Source organism: Strigops habroptila, chromosome 1 (genome assembly GCF_004027225.2).
Source record: "Strigops habroptila isolate Jane chromosome 1, bStrHab1.2.pri, whole genome shotgun sequence".
Lineage (NCBI taxonomy): Eukaryota > Metazoa > Chordata > Aves > Psittaciformes > Psittacidae > Strigops > Strigops habroptila.
Window position 1 is genome coordinate 5185251 of NC_044277.2, and position 17234 is coordinate 5202484.

The following is a 17234-nucleotide window of genomic DNA, read 5'->3' on the forward strand; positions in this document are numbered from 1 at the left end:
GGTTCATTAAAGAGAAAGATTTAATTCATGGACACCACTCCTTAACTTCACCAAGGCAATGGCCACTTCCTATATAGAGAGGGGCAGACAAGGGAGATTGAGGTTTTCTGCATTTCCTGAATCATCACTGGGAAGAAATAAGTTTTATATTCTCATCCAAGGCAAAAGATGATCAACTGCTGTTTTTTAATAGAGGCACTTCCAGCTGCCTCACATTTATCAATAGGAAAAGCACTGTATAGGCCTCTCCTTGTGAAGCAGTTAATGCAGCTTCTTGCACTGCTGTGTTTCCCCAAGGTAGCTAAGATAGTCTGGCTAAACACAAGTTGAATATTTGGTACGCTTGGGGCAGAGAAAATAGCATCCTGAGTGTGGGTATGTACGTTTGCAATGACGAACTCACATTTTAGAAATATCTTTTATACCATCTTCCCCTCAACTGCTTATAGGGTGTTAAGTGAGACTGTAAGAAAGCCTCAGTGAAGTCAGCTTAAATCACATCCACCACTGCCTTCTCACCCAAATCTTGTGCTAGCTTGTCAGGGAGGAAATTGGGTTGATCTGACATGATATATTCTTTGCAAATCCATGTTGGCTCTTTCTATCACCTGTTTTTTACCATGGTGCCTATAGATTGTTCCATAATTCCTCCCAGAGTTACTCTGGGGATAAAGGTGAGGCTGACTGGCCTCATGATTTTGAGTCCTCCTTTCTTTATGCACTCTCCTTTCTCTTCTCTAGTCCTCTGGCATCCCTCATGTCAAGTCCTCAGAGGTAACTGCAAATGGTTCACAGATTATTTTGGTGAACTCCTTCAAAATCCTTTGGTGAATTCCATTATACCTTATGAAGTTGAATAGCTCTATCTTTCCTACATATTCTTCTACCTATTCATTTTCTATTTGAACTTGTCCTCTTCTTAAAATTAATTGCCTTAAGTAGCTGTTCATAATTAATTTTTTAGTGTTGTCTTCAGCAAAGAGAGTATTAAATTGTTCAGTCTTCTCTGGATTATGTGCGATTTGTTCTCCTTCCCTGTGAAGTAATGGACTGGTACTTTCCTATGTTTTTTCCTACTTTCAATGTATTTATAAAGCCTTTTCTTATCATTATTAATGTTCCTTTCCACCTGTAGCCCATTTTATCCCAAACCTTTCCTGATGTTTTTATACCTTGTCCTTAATGATGCCCCTTTTTTACCTTTTGTGTCATCTTTTTCTCTTAGTTTATTTTCAGGCCCTTAAACAGCTCCTGATGCAGTCATAATGGCTTCTCACTGTGCTCTCTGTCCTTCCCCTGTATCAAGATAGGCTGCTACTATGCCTTTAATACACCTTTTTTCTGTAACTGCCAGCTCTTCTGCCCTTTTTTATACCTTAAATTACTTTCACAAAAACCCCCACATATGAGCTCCCTGGATTTGCTGAAATCTGCTATTTTTTTTTTTTTTTTGGGAAGTCCATTATCTTTTCTTCTCTGACTCCTTCCTTTTTCTTAGAATAGAGATTCACTTGTCACCTTCCCTTTTCAGATTCTTCACCAGTTCCTCCTTATTAGACAGAACCAAATCCAAAATATTTTCTCTCCTTATAAATTCCCCTACCATTTGATACATCCCCAATTAAATTCAAGGATTTTATAGATAGTTTAAAACAACCTATATATATATAGGTTGTTTTTTATATATATATATATATTTGGGCACTTGATGTTCCTTACTGACACCACAAGCTGTCCTTCATGTGCCCAAGGTCTATAGAGGACCCACTTTCTCCCATTATTCCTTCTCATACTCATGTGGAGATGGCAGCAAACCTGCATCACTTCTGAACTTCATGGAAAATGCATATACTCTTGATGTAAAACAAAACACCGTCTTTCCTTTCCAACCTTCCAAAACAAGCTGCCTCCCTTGTAGACATATTCCAGTTTTCTGGCTTATCCCACTGTTAAGGTGGGATAGCTCTTCTCAGTGGCAGGATATGTGAAGGATTAGGTTCCTTCACAGTTTCTTCATGATTTTTGCTTTTAAATCTAACGATTTCCATAGCTAAAAAGTCTGGAAAGACCTGGGAGGAAAGACCAACATCAGGATTGGTGTCCACACTGCCTGTCTGCAAGCAGGTTCTGGTTTGCTTCTGCCTGAATACATACAGGTCTCAGTTCTGGTTCATTCAGCTGTAGTGGGAGGCTTGAAAGAAGTGTTTCTAGAGGTAACACCTCATATGAACACATATTTGAGGCTCCAGGGGTGGAGTTAAGACATCAAAGAGTCATACTGCTTCAGATGACAGTCTTTTTAGCTTTATAACCTATATCTCTCCATGGTCATAGAAGATACCTAAGGAAAGAATATCAAAACAGAACAGGCTTATACACATTATACCCAATTTCTGTGGCATAGTCTCCCACCTTCAGGCAGACTCCAGCTTGGGATTTTCATCTGCTGCAGGTTGTATCTCTGCTTTGAGTTTAACAGGCCCTGATAGCCTTTTCTTCCATGCAGTGCCTAATTGCTTTTTGAACCTATTTATAACTTCCAGAACATCTTACTGCAATGAATTGCATGTTTTAATTATGCACTGCGTGAACAAGCACTTCTTTGTGTAAATCTTCTGGATGATCATTTCATCTGGTACTCACTAGTTCTTGTGTAATGACTCCATGCTGTGCCGAATTCTGTTACAGCCTTTCCACATCTCTTCCTTTTTGAGGCTAAAATCTCTGTCACTGATTAGAGCTGTTCTTTACCTTTGATCCCATCTCATATCCTTCACTGTTGCCTTTCAAGTTCTCCGTACCTTTCTTAGATGGGATAACCAGAAATGCACATGCTGCATTTGGAACACTAGTAGCATACACCAGACTGGAAGGGAATGTTCTGGCTGCTTCTTTAGTCTTTTACTAATAATCCCTAACTCTGTTTGACTGGTCTCCTGCTGACATTGTGTTGACATTTCTGTATGCATCGAATCAACCTCTTTTTCTGGAGGTATATTTTAAAAGTTAAAATCCACTGTGATGTAGGTACAGATAAGCTTCGTTTGATGATTTTTTCTTGTCCTACTATACAATTCTTTGTATTTATTGGCACAGAATTCAATTCACCAGTTTCTCTGCCAGCATCAGAAGACCATTCTGCAATGTTTAGCAGTTTTTATGAGTGCATGTAATATCATATCTGCAGTAAACTTTGTTGTCTTATTACTCAAGATTTTCTGCCTCTGGTCAGATGTTGTCTCTATTGATTATTCAATTTTGACTCTATTGATTATGTGCTTATTCTGGACTCTCACATCTATTGATTTTCTTATTTTATAATATTTTAAAAATCAAACAGTTTAAAAAGCTGATTTGGAACAAAGAGTTTTTGTAGGTACTGTAGACCTACATTCAATATTCTTAAAATGCTTTTCTGGATGCCCTCAAATCATCCCAGTGAAGCAGAGAAGTTCAGTTTTATGCGTGGCTGCTCAAGAGCAGCTCAAGACTGGTAGTTTACAGTCTTTCAGTGATCTGAAGCCTAATCTGTCTCTGACTTCCCTCAGCTATCCTTAGTGATGAAAAGGTGGTTTTCCTTTAAAAGATCATATAATAAGTGTTAAAGACACTGAACAACAAGGAAATTATTATCTTTGCTTTGAGGAACTGTGGCATTTTTTGCAGCTGGAGTTGCAAACAAGTGTTTTCTAAGTGGGTGGCACTATAGAGCAAGTCCCTTTATCCATCATGTTACCCTAATAATTAAACTGTCAGCCAGGGATGTCAGGCTGAAAAAAAAAATAGAAAAAAAGGGAATTAAATAGTGGTAAAAAAATTGTGACTATTTCTCCAGTTAAGCCTATAATTTTTTTTTATCTTAATCAGTATGTTTGCATGAGGCATTGTTCAGAACACGCATTTTAACTTCTCTTTTTTTAATACTTTTTGTATGTTTTAAAATAACAAGAAGTTATTTAACAACTCGGTGTTGTTCCTGTGACTCTGGGAAATAACTATCCTAAAAATCAGTGGTGGTTTATTTCTAAAACGAACTCCAGGGGTGTTTTCTGGAACCTCCAGGCACCTTTTCCTTGAAGATGTAAATCTACCTGATGGTCTGCTGCTTCAGAACTCTCCCTGTGAGCTCATTCTCCCGGCTGTTCTATCAGTTCTCTATTAGAGGGAGAAGTCACCCAGCTGCTTTGGTCCCTTTGTGGCTAGACATGGACAGCTGTCTCCCTTACTCTTGCGCTACACTTTGGGGTTTCCAGTCTTTTCCTAGCTTTCTGCTTCCCAGCTTGTGGTTCAGGTAGCAACATAACTTGTCTCACTTAAAATGAGTGACCCTGAACTAGGGCCACAGACCCTGAATAGATGATCATGAAAAACATGACAGTGAAGTGAGGTGTTTGTCCCGGGCGGGTGGCTTTGCCCTGTCTCAGAGGCATCCTCTCTCAAACAGACAGGTTTCTTCTCCTTTTCTCACCTTTGCTTTCAGGATCTGTCCAGATAAATGTTACCTAAGTGTGTCCTGGGTTCAGCTATAGCAGTCATTTTTCTCCTGCTTAGTAGCTGGTGCAGTGCTGTGTTTTTTAACTTTCAGCCTGGGAACAACGCTGATAACACCGATGTTTTTAGTTGTTGCTAAGTAATGTTTATTCCAACCAAGGACTTTCTCAGTCTCATGCTTTGCCAGGGAGGAGGGGAAGCCGGGAGGAAGCAGAGACAGGACACCTGACCCAAACTAGCCAAAGGGGTATTCCATACCACAGCACGTCATGCCCAGTATATAAACCGGGGGGAGTTACCCGGAAGGCCCAGATCACTGCTCGGGTCGGGCTGGGTATCGGTCGGCGGGTGGTGAGCAATTGTATCCTCTCCCCTTGTTATTTCACTAATCGTTATTATCATTGGTGGTAGCAGTAGTGGTTCTGTGTTATACCTTAGTTGCGGGACTGCTCTTATCTCAACCCGTGGGAGTTACATTCTTCCCATTCTCCTCCCCATCCCTTCGGGAGCGGGGGGAGGAAGAAGGGGGGGGGGAAGTGAGCGAGCGGCTGTGTGGTTCTGAGTTACCGGCTGGGCTCAAACCACGACAGTTCTTTTTGGCGCCCAACGTGGGGCTCGAAAGGTTGAGATAACGACAGATCTGACCAGAGTGTGTTTAATCATATTTGTGATAAGCATTCATTGTTACTACTCGTCACAATGGTGATTATTTGGCTCTCAGACGTGTTGCGCTTGATCTCAGAGTTTCAGCATGTTGTACCTTACTTACAGCCACTATTTGCTGTTTTAGCGTTTATCGGCTGGGGGGCCTGGGCTAAGGTTCTTGTTTCACTATACTTCATGGTAATGACTTGTAATACAATAGACTCATTGATCATGAAACTGGTCTGGTTTGTGCTTCCAGCGTGGCCATCACCACTATACATTGGGAGGTATATAATGAAATATTTTAGCAATTGCATATCTTTTTTTTTCTCCTCGGGGGGTAAACTTACGAAGGAAGCATTCTCTTTCACCCCCCGTTCCCCCACCAGCCTATTTGCAACAGCAATTGAGAGTTCTGAAGGTTTTAGATGGCCTTTGAGTACCCTTGAAACCTGCCTGCTGATTGTGCTGGGGATCAGCATGTTGGCAAACATACGGAGTGTGTTTTACCCACGGCCATCCCGTCGTAGGAACATCCTATTTCGTTTAATGTCAAAAATTCAGCAGTATCAGGTTCGAATCTGGTCTAGGGTTAGACGACGATATAGGAGGACCACCAGGAGATTTTCCCTGAGGCTGGACAGTTATGAGTGGCAGGGTGTGTGGGATAGTATGGGCAAGTACCTAGGCCAGTGGGCCCCTCCAGTGCTTTGGAACTTCACCACTGAACAAGTGCAACATCCGGAAAAACTAGTAAAACACTTAAACGAGGTGTGCTGTCGTCCTGGTTATACCAGAGAGGGACAAATTTTGGCAACGTGCTGGGGCTTGGCCTATGCCTACAGAGCCCTGCTCAACACTATCCAGCACCTTCAAAGGGAAAAAAATGGCTCTGGATCTGATGGCAAAGCAACAGACAACGCAGCTATGCCAACTACAAGCACAGCAGCTACTCAGACCCTGACCACAACAGTCAACACAGCTACTCCAAGTACAGCAGCTACATCAACCCCAGTGACAAGCACAACAGCTACTCAAACCCTGACCACAACAGACAACGCAACTACTCCAACTTCAAATACAGCAGTTACACCAACCCCAGTGACAAGCACAACAGCTACTCAAACCCCGACAGCAACAGACAATGTGGCTACTCCAAGCACCGCAGCCACACCAACCCCAGTGACAAGCACAGTAGCTATTCAAACCCCGACAGCAACAGACAATATGGCTACTCCAAGCACTGCAGCTACACCAACCCCAGTGACAAGCACAGTAGCTACTCAAACCCCGACAGCAACAGATAATGCAGCTGTTGGTGTTACTCAACTCCCAAGCACAACAGCTGCACCAACCCCAGCAATAGACATTGCAACCACTCCAATCCTAGTGGCAGACACTGCAGCCACTCCAACCACAGTGACAAACACTGCAGCTAAACCAAATGTCCAGTTTGTGACAATGTCTGTTGCCCCTGTAAGCAAAAGCAAACGAAAGGCACAAAGAGCAACCCGCGAAGCGAAGAAAGATGAAGACCCAGTGCCATTACTATATGCAACAGCACGTGAACAAGAGTTACTACTACGTGGGTCAGAGGAAGAGGAAGAAGAAGAAGAGGTCACTTCTCGACCCCGGACCTCAACCGAACTACGGAATATGCGAAAAGATTTCACCCGTCTTCCAGGGGAGCACATTGTCACCTGGTTGCTCCGGTGCTGGGACAATGGGACCGACGGTCATGAACTAGAAGGTAGGGAAGCCAAGCAGCTGGGATCACTTGCTAAGGAAGGAGGAATTGACAAAGCGATTGCAAGAGAGAAGCGAGCCCTCAGTCTTTGGAGGCGGCTCCTGGCAGCTGTGAAGGAAAGGTTTCCCTACAAAGACGATATTACGAATCGCTCAGCCAACTGGACCACGATAGAGAAAGGCATCCAGTCCCTGAGGGAATCAGCCATTATAGAGATGATCTATCGTAGGCCGGATTCCAGGAACACATCCGTAGACCCAGATGAAGTCGAATGTACACGACCCATGTGGCGGAAACTTACACGGAGTGCGCCATCATCATATGCCCACACATTGGCATCAATGACCTGGAATGACAGAGTATCACCAACAGTGGATTTCCTGATTCGTCAACTCCGAGAGTTCGAAGACAATCTCACCCCTTCCATCATTTCAGCTGTGGAAAAACTGTCCCAGGAGTTCAAACAATTGAGAGACGATTTATCCGATCTATCCAGCTCTCCACGCGTACCAACCCATGTCTCAGCTATTAACAGAAGGCGCCCTACTGCTCGAGAAAGAAAATATACGAGGTACACGCCACGGGCCACCCTATGGTTTTACCTGCGGGATCATGGAGAAGACATGAGAAAGTGGGATGGAAAACCTACTTCAGCTCTGGAGCAACGGGTGCGTGAAGAACTGTCGTGGTTTGAGCCCAGCCGGTAACTCAGAACCACACAGCCGCTCGCTCACTTCCCCCCCCCCTTCTTCCTCCCCCCGCTCCCGAAGGGATGGGGAGGAGAATGGGAAGAATGTAACTCCCACGGGTTGAGATAAGAGCAGTCCCGCAACTAAGGTATAACACAGAACCACTACTGCTACCACCAATGATAATAACGATTAGTGAAATAACAAGGGGAGAGGATACAATTGCTCACCACCCGCCGACCGATACCCAGCCCGACCCGAGCAGTGATCTGGGCCTTCCGGGTAACTCCCCCCGGTTTATATACTGGGCATGACGTGCTGTGGTATGGAATACCCCTTTGGCTAGTTTGGGTCAGGTGTCCTGTCTCTGCTTCCTCCCGGCTTCCCCTCCTCCCTGGCAAAGCATGAGACTGAGAAAGTCCTTGGTTGGAATAAACATTACTTAGCAACAACTAAAAACATCGGTGTTATCAGCGTTGTTCCCAGGCTGAAAGTTAAAAAACACAGCACTGCACCAGCTACTAAGCAGGAGAAAAATGACTGCTATAGCTGAACCCAGGACAAAGTGTAAGGATAAACTTTGAGGTAAGAATAGTTTTCCTCTGGGAAGAGACAAAAAACATCTGAGACCTTTCTGTCTCATCAGTAGGGCCACTGGACATGCTGGAGGGCTGGAGCACCTCTCCTATGAAGACATGCTGAGGGAGTTGGGGTTGTTCAGCCTGGAGAAAAGAAGGCTTCAGGGAAAGCTTAGAGCAGCCTTACAGTACCTAAAGGTGCCTACAGGAACACTGGAGATGGACTTTCAAGGGCATGTAGTGACAGGACAATGGGGAATGGTTTTAAACTGACAGAAGGGAGACTGAGATTAGATATTATGAAGAAATTCTTTATTGTGAGGGTGGTGAGATACTGGCACAGGTTGCCCAGAGAAGCTGTGGCTGCCCCATCCCTGGACTGCGCTTTGAGCAACCTGGTCTAGTGGAAGGTGTCCATGCCTACAGCAGGGGTGTTGGACCTAAATGATCTTTAAGGTCCCTTCGAACCCAAATCCTAATCCTTCCATGATTCTATGATATCATCATGCCCAGCCAAAAGCTGTTTAATTGTGAAGACTCAATGGTTGATCTGACTGAGATGATACCACTGGCCACAGAAGGCTAAATGGTATTTGAATGTGAATTCACACCTAAAGAAAAGGACCAGAAGTCACATTGATCACCTACCCTTGGATTAGTCATGAAGAAGATAATAACAAAGTCTGCTTCTACATTTTGACCCATATTTTTCTACACTTGGATTGATAAAGGAATACAGTGTATAGCACACTGTGCTAATAGCTGGAAAATGCTGATTTCTTTATGTTATCATTTTCTTTAACGGCTCCCTGTGGTATACGACATTGTGACTGTCATCGCCTTTGTCCTCTTCTAACTAGGATCAGACAGAGAGAAGTGTAAGGTTTTAGTATCCCATTACCCATTTCCTGAGCAATAGAATGCCAAGTTCCAATTTGCCTTCTAATTTTAACTACAGTATAGATTTTTAAATAAGCTTCAGGCTTCCTATTAACATGATCTGTCTGCTTCTGTGGTGCTCTCTCATCCCATTCTGATCGACCCATGAATGGGCTCCTGTATTATTCATTGTACACTAAATTAAGCTTTTAGTGTTAAAGGCTTTCAAGTGTAGCGTTCTTTCCATAGAACTCATTACCTGTGTCAATACACAAAGCAGAAGCACTTAATAGATTTAAAACGTCTAGTATCTGCCTTTTTTTTTGCAGCTGTTATTAAGACTCAGGAGCATTTGTTACTCTGGTAATATTCCTTGTTGTTCTTATATTAATTTCATTAGTCAGTGAGTGTGCACTATGGAGTTCCAAAGTGTCTTTGCATCATATGAACTATAATTAGACTTGAAGTTTTCTAAAAAGGGTTAGGTAAGTGAAAATTATTATTATGGCTTTGTACACCTTGAGAAATTAGGAAGTCTGTTTTCATCACCTGTGGGAAAGCAGGAATAGTAACATAGGAAAATCTCCATCCACAATCCTTGTTCCAACCACAAAACAAGCAAATATGACATGCAGGTTTAGAAGGTTTGTTGCTGGGTTTTGTTATGGTCCTTGAGCTTAGGTTTTGTGGGGAAACATTTAAATAAGTGTACAGCTTCTTAGCTGCATTTCCCTGCAGTACTCACTGAGGCACCCTACAGAAGATGTCACCCACCGACAGGTGACCCCTGCTTCACTCTGGCAGGAAGAATCAAAGAGTTAACTCCACTATATGTTTACTAACCACTCAGGTAACACTTCATGAAGATGACTGGACAAGTTACTTCTCTCAAAGCTGCTGTTCAAAAGCCTGTGCAGGGCTGTGGCTCTAGTACGCAATATTATCTTTCCAACCTCTTCAGTGTCCCGAATACATCCCCCTGCTCCCAAGCTGCAATGTACTGTCCTTTTGCTTTACTTATCCTACCATTTGTAGGCCATGCATTAGATTGAATCACTGAAACCAAAACTTTTAGAACCTGGATCATTTTACAGAGGTAGTTTACAGCGGTTTGGGTTCAATGTACTCCACTTCTTCCGTTGCTGAAAGAACCAATTTCCAGTAAAGACTCACTAACCATTTCAGTAGCTCAGCAGCAACTGTGGAGTTGAAAATTGTCATGAGGAAGAAATGGCTAGTGGGACTTAAAGGGGGGCTGGAAAGATGTGAACTTATCTGCTGTGGAAAAGAAACATTAATGGAACAAAACCTCAGACACAGCTCTGTAAGGTTTTCTTCACAGACACAGCATGCATGAGTTATGGGCATTTGGGGGTTTGCTTCATTTTCAAAGAAAGCTGAGGTACAGAAGAGCAGCTTGCAGAGCACACGAACACTACCAGCTATCTCGAAACCTCAGTCTGCCACTCAATCTGAAACTAAACCCTCCTGGCTTTTCTGCCAAACTGTTTCACTGCTGTTAGTTGAGGAATGAACTCCTACTGTACAAATACTGACCAGACAATGTCTTGTTTAATTGACCTTGATGTAAATGCCAAGGAACCAGGCAGAGACATAGCTGCTGCATGTCATAGGACCAGTGTATGGGAAGAGCAGAGCATTTAGACTCAAAGTATGCATGACTAGGAAAAGTTAACCATTTTGCTCACCTTAGCTCCTAGTGTGAGTTTCTTTGTCGTTAAAGGATGACAGGACCATTGAAGAAAAGGTTGCACCATGAGTGTCTGCATGATGTGGCCAAAGGACACAAATGTTCAGGTTTATGCCTCAGGTTCACAGCTTCTGTGCCTCATCAGTAACACTTTTCCTGTGGATTTGTTTTCGCATGTACAAACTCATTCTTTGTAGAGGCAGAGTTTGTAAAGGACACTGACATGTCAGGGTTTGCCTTCCCCCAGAAGATTCGAGTTCCTTACATTTTTTACAAGTTGATAGCTCCCATGAGTCATTTAAATGGTTAAAACAAAGATCAACTCCCTTTTTACTCTTTTTTATTCTATTTTTTTATATATAACAGAAATAAAACAGGGAGAGAGAAAACATTAGGGGTTTAATGACTACAGTGTTTGAGAGTTGATAGTCAGACTCCAGGAGCTTAAACAGCTGACCTAGAAGAGAAGGTGGGTGTAATGCATTCTGTTGCACTGGGTAATGTATTCTGAGCCTCTTAGCTCCAGGGGAGAGAATGTTAAAAAAAACAACCCCATCCAACCAACCAAAACCCAAAACAAAACCCAGAAATAATCCTGTTCAGGGGAAAAAGTGATTTCAGCTCTGTTGCTGTTGAGCAGCCCTTCCCTGCTTGTCCTCATCTTCACTCCTATACCAAGGTGAAAACAAGAAATCAGTAAGCCAGGAGTAGTGTCAGCATGGAACAACTTCCAGGCTGCCTTTGTCTGCTTCCTAATAATGAAAGTCTATTTATAGCCCAGTGCAGAGCAGGGAGAGTGTGCTCTGGGTGACAATGTGATATGGATTTCACAGTCCATCAGTTTGGATTTCAAGTTTACAGTCCCTTCTTGGACTAATTGAGAAGTCAGACACTGTTTTGGGATGTTACAGGCAATGCAAAATAGGGCGCTTGGTGCTTGTTTAGCAAGCATTTGGGGTCAGGCTGGCTGAGGCAACGTCAGGGCACTCTGAGAGCAGTCAGGCTCTGCACAGTGGCCTGAGAAAACCCATCTCATGGAGAGGGGTTTTGCATGCTGAGTATCAAGGTGCTCATGGGCTGGATACCATCATTCCCCATTTGCTGTACTGGCACAGCTGAAGGGTGGCATCGGGACAAAAATGGGGATGTACTGGGAGAGAGATGCAGTTCCTTGCAGGGAGGAAAAGGGACACACTGGGAGCTGGTGAGCTGCATATTGCGCTAGTGGCACTGCCCTGAAAAACAGCTTCCGCTCCAGAAGGTTAACATTTGAAGTTGTCAAAAATTGGGAAGAGAAATAGACACACAGAAATTGAGTTGATTCCTGGCAGAGTGGGAAACAGAAGTTGAGTCTTCCCATTTCTGCCTGTTCTGTCATAGTGATTCATTCATGAGTGGATCCCGTCACCACCTCGTAGGACCGTAAACACATTTATCCTTTCTGTGGAGTTCTAGAAGAAATGATCCCAGACTGGTCCATTGGGGTCTTTGTGGGTCTGGCCTGCTGTGGTCATTGGTGTGGTCATGTGAATGGGTGTAATCATGTCTGCAGCTTCAGTGCTTTGTTGGTGCCCTGAAGCTGATGGATTGCACTCAGGTTAGTATAAATGGGACCAAACTAACAAGGAAATACTTTTGTTAGATAATCAGTGGTCCTGAATAGCTCCCAGTCAGCTAGGAGCAAACTGCTGTCTGTGGTGCTGGGACTTGGGTGCTTCTGCTTCTACTTTCTTATCCTACAAGTTCAATCCTTTGGGCTTAATTCCATCCACTTGTCTCTTTCTGGACATGTTTGCACTGAACTGGAAGACAAGTGTCATAATGAAGCACTCCTGCCTGGTGCCTAACCTTTTCCTATTGCCATTTCAGCTGGTAACCCCTGCCCTTGAGGGTGAAACCCATACTTAGAGCTCCAGCTTCTCACTATTTTGTCCAAATACTTCATCTCCACACAGTAGGTGCTAAGAGTCATGAGGTGAAGTGCAGTTGCCTATAACTAGACATTGCATACCACTGAACTCTGGCAGCAATAAGATACGCTTAATTTTAAGCCCTCAGGTTTCAGAGTTTTAGTCTTTGCTTTTCACATTTTTCCCTCTTGTAAGTGAGTCTGTTTTTATTTCAGGCAGTGCTTATGCTGTCTTCAGGTAGGGAGATAGACTATACGACCTTCTGCCTTTTGACCTCATTTTCTGACTAGAAGGACCATGGTAAGGCTCAGTATTTTCATATAAGAAGAACCTGTCTAAAGCACTGCAAGTACTAGATCTTTATTTAAAAGCCACTTCCCGACTGTTTTACTTGTCCTTAATTCTATAAACACAAGGTAGCACTACCTCAGTTAACTGTGAACACAGCAATGTCTGTTCTTAGCTTCATGATCAACACTTCAGGATTTTTGGGGTCCTATTGGAACATATTCAACACTTACAAATACAGTAGACATCTGGGTCATCATTCACAAGCCTGTTTAGATGCTAAATTTCATCATCCCAGTGGAAATTCAGGTGCCTGTACCCGTTTGTAGGGCTGGTCACTAATAATTTGGCAGTTTGGAAGATGCTTATTGATCAAGGGTTGAGAAGTATCTTGAGATGAGCACTCATCCCACTTTCCACTGCCAGGTTTGTGACCACCTGAGGAACCTAAACATACATAAGTCTATGGGACCTGACAAGATGCATCTCAGGGTCCTGAGGGACTTGGCTAATGTAGTTACCAAGCCACTCACCAAGATATTGGAAAGTCATGGCAGTCAGGTGAAGTCCCCAGTGACTGGGAAAAGGAAAACATTGCACCCATTTTTAAAAGGGTAGAAAGGAGGACCCTGGGAACTACTGACCTGTCAGCCTCACCTCTGTGCCTGGGAACATCATGGAACAGAGCCTCCTAGAAGCTATGCTAAGGCAGATGGAGGACAGGGAGGTGATATGAGGCAGTAAGCATGGCTTCACCAAGGGCAAGTCCTGCCTGACCAACATAGTGGCCTTCTATGATGGAATGACTACATCAGGAGACAAGGGAAGAGCTATGTATGTCATCTCTCTGGACTTCTGTAAGGCCTTTGACACAGCCCCCACAACATCCTCTCTCTAAATTGGAGAGATGTGGATTTGGTGGATGGACTGTCAGCTAGATGAGGAATTGGTTAGCTGATCACGTCCAGAGGGTAGTGGTCAACAGGTCAATATCCAGATGGATATCAGTGACAAGTGGTGTCCCTCAGGGGTCCATATTGGCACTAGTACTGCTTAATATCATCATCAATATTACCAATTACCAAAATTATCATCAGACATAGACCGTGGGATTGAGTGCACCCTCAGCAAGTTTGTTGACAACACCACCTTCTTACGCAGATGGAATTAAGTTTTCTCTGTTGGAGCAAAATCAGGCTGTTTGTTTGAGGCACCCTGCAGTAGCAAGTTGACATTGAGAGAGGTAAGGCAACCACAAATTAGGTCTGATCAGCCTTGTATTAAAACTGTAGGGAGATTTGAACATAGCACTCAGATAACACAAACCCTAGCATCCACTTGTTTTTAATGCAACTAGATTCAGAGTGCCTGTTGCCATTTTCAACTTTCATCTCATTCCCTCCTCTGTGTTTTCAGTTAAGTTCACACCCTTTCTGTTGACATGTCTGTAATTCAGTTTGCTTGACATAGTCCCAATATCTGATAATAAAAAACTTATTGGCTCTGAGAAAAGCAAACAAATTTCAGCTGAGCATCTCAACATTCTCAACTCTCTCCTCCTGCTCCAACTCACCCACACACAGGATTTTTTCAGCCTTAGGGGGAACAGTACTATGGCCACAGTTACTAGTGTCATGAGTTCATAAAGTCAGTTATCTGATAAAGCCTCCACACCTTAGATTGTGTTTGATGACAAAGATCCTGAGTTGCATCTGATAAAGGATTGTTCTGCATCCTTGCTGTCAATGACTTGCAGTAAAGGCATGAAGAAAGGAGAAAAGAGAGCTAATTTAGTCAGTGAGGCTAAAAATGTACTCTTAGAAAATGTAAGAAGCAAATTCCTGAATTGTTACATGTTCTGATAAGAAGCAGTCTGAATACAGCTCGTCTCTTGTCAAAAGCAGTTTGCTTCTTCCCTTTGCTGAGTAGCCTTTGGGTTCTGCTTTTGCACTGGCTAAAATGCAACCTGGATCATCTGGTGATGACTGTACTGTTTCCTTTCTACTGAAGAATCAAACAGCCCCCTGCTAAGAGAAAAGTACAGCAGCTTCAGGTTTATCAGTTATATCGGTTGTGTTCCAGGCTTGTAAAATCTCCAGCTGTCAAGAACAAGGTGAACATCTATATGGCTTCCCTCTCTACTTTGCTTTCAAGAACCCTCACCTTTTCTATTAAAAGGCCTGTCTTCCAAAAGCAGCCGAGATCGTACCGGGTCTGCTTACTGAACTTTGGCAGGGGCTGGATGAGTTTGCACTCTTTGTCTTGAATAAGGCTCCATGCTTCAGCATTACTAGGCAGAAGAGGCTTATTTAAGAATTGGAAGGATGTTGTGATCACCCTTAAGCTTTTAAGGCTGAAAGCAAAATTTTGCCTATGCCAGGTACAAGATTCATCATTTGCGTTGACTCCACTCTTCTCTGTATTAACTTGCTTAAAGCAACTTCTCTGTATGTTATTTGCTTAAAACCACTTGGTCTTGTTCTAAGACTGATTTGATATTCATACCTCTCCCCAGCAGACTTCCCAGAAGAAACCCTGTTTGAGTGCAGTTCATGGTGATAATCAGTCCTGATTTCTTTGTCCAAGCCTTGAACCTTCAGCCTGTCACACTTTCACACATAGCAACTAGTGCATCTGAGTACTTTAAGTCCCTTTTTTTGAGGGTATTCAGAGACCTCCAGTACCCTCAGCATGTTTTACATATAGATATGTCCTCATAAAAATAATTCTCTTTCACACTTTAATTTTTATTAACAGGCTGTCACTGGGAGAATCAGTAAGATAATAGTCTGTAGCATCTGCAATAAGCAGGTTAGGGCCATAAAAATGATATAGGGCTGTACATGATATACAGAAATCAGGTGTAGAGCCAGGCTGGTGCAGCCACACAGTACTCTACTGAACACAGATATGATAAAGATCTTGGGAACCATTTAAGTATGGCACTATGCTAAAATGCTCTGCTCATTTGGTGCAGAGACTGTCAGCACCTGGGTCCATTGGTTCCATTTTTGGAGTTATTGTGCTCTCTGCTAGTTCAGGCACCATGAAACATCCCAGAGCTCAAGCAAGAAATTACGGCTATGGCGCACCATAGGAGATTGCTTCCCAGCAGAAACCACTGGTATTGGCACACAGGTTGGGGCAAACAGGCAGGGGTAGTAATTTTTTTTTGGCTTTGTGAATCAATTTCTTCCTCTATGTGTCTTGGAGGATGTACAGTGCCTTCCTCTACAAGGCACTGACGGCTTGGTTACTCCATGTTGAGGAACATGTTCACTTCTTATAGGTGAACTCCTTCTCCTAGGAGGTGTGTCATAGGGGAGGTGGAGGCATGCTTGTGGGGACAAAAAGAAAGTGATGTCTTCTGATGATGCTTTTGAATTCTGAAAACTGTGGGTTCCCCAATGGTTTGATGTCCTTAGCACTGGGAAGCCGTGTTGGCTCAACCTCATCAAGGATAAAACAATTCTGATGCACGCAGGGTCTTGTTTTTTACTATATTTTCCAACTCTGCCACTGGTGAAGGGTGAAGGGGAGGGAGGTGAGTGGGAGCCTGAGAGAGCTGGCAGTAAGTAACAACATATCCAAGCTTTGACAGACTCTGGTGGCGTAACTTAATTAACTAATGGCCTGTATAGAGCTGTAATGGGATTCGAAAACAGAAAGCTTTTAAGCAAAACTTAGCGCCAACAGCATCAATAACAGTGAGCTGAGGGTACTTCTCTGGTTTTTCCTGTAAGACTGGTGACACAGTCCCCCACCTACTCTCTATCCCTAAAGGCGTTTCTCCACCTAGTGTCCCTGGGCAATAACTACAGCCAGCTTGGTCCCAGTATCCCACTGTTGCTCCCATATGGCTCAGAGGTTTCCTCATAAACCTACAGAAGCTTTAAGCAGAGAGAAAGAAGATGGATTCTGGAAGGATGCTCAATGGAGCTGCAGCCACCTTTGTATCTCCAGTCACTGGCTGCTTCTCTGGCATTTGGGGTAGTTTGGTTTGCCTTGCCATCACGGAGCACACATAAATTTTACTTTTGCACTCTGCTTTCAGTGGTGCTCACCCCTTTGAAACTCTTGCTTTGGTTCAAGTATGACTATCTGAAGTTACTTCATCAAGCTGATGTTGAACACAGGGTTTCAGGCTGCTGGGGCAACCCTTTGCTTGCATGTATTTGTCTTCAAGGGGGATTTAGTGCATGGGAACTGCTCCCCAGCATAACCTGCAAACTTCCCACAGCATTATTCCAGTCTGTGTCATACACATGATGTGTATTCACATAGCTGCGAAGTCTA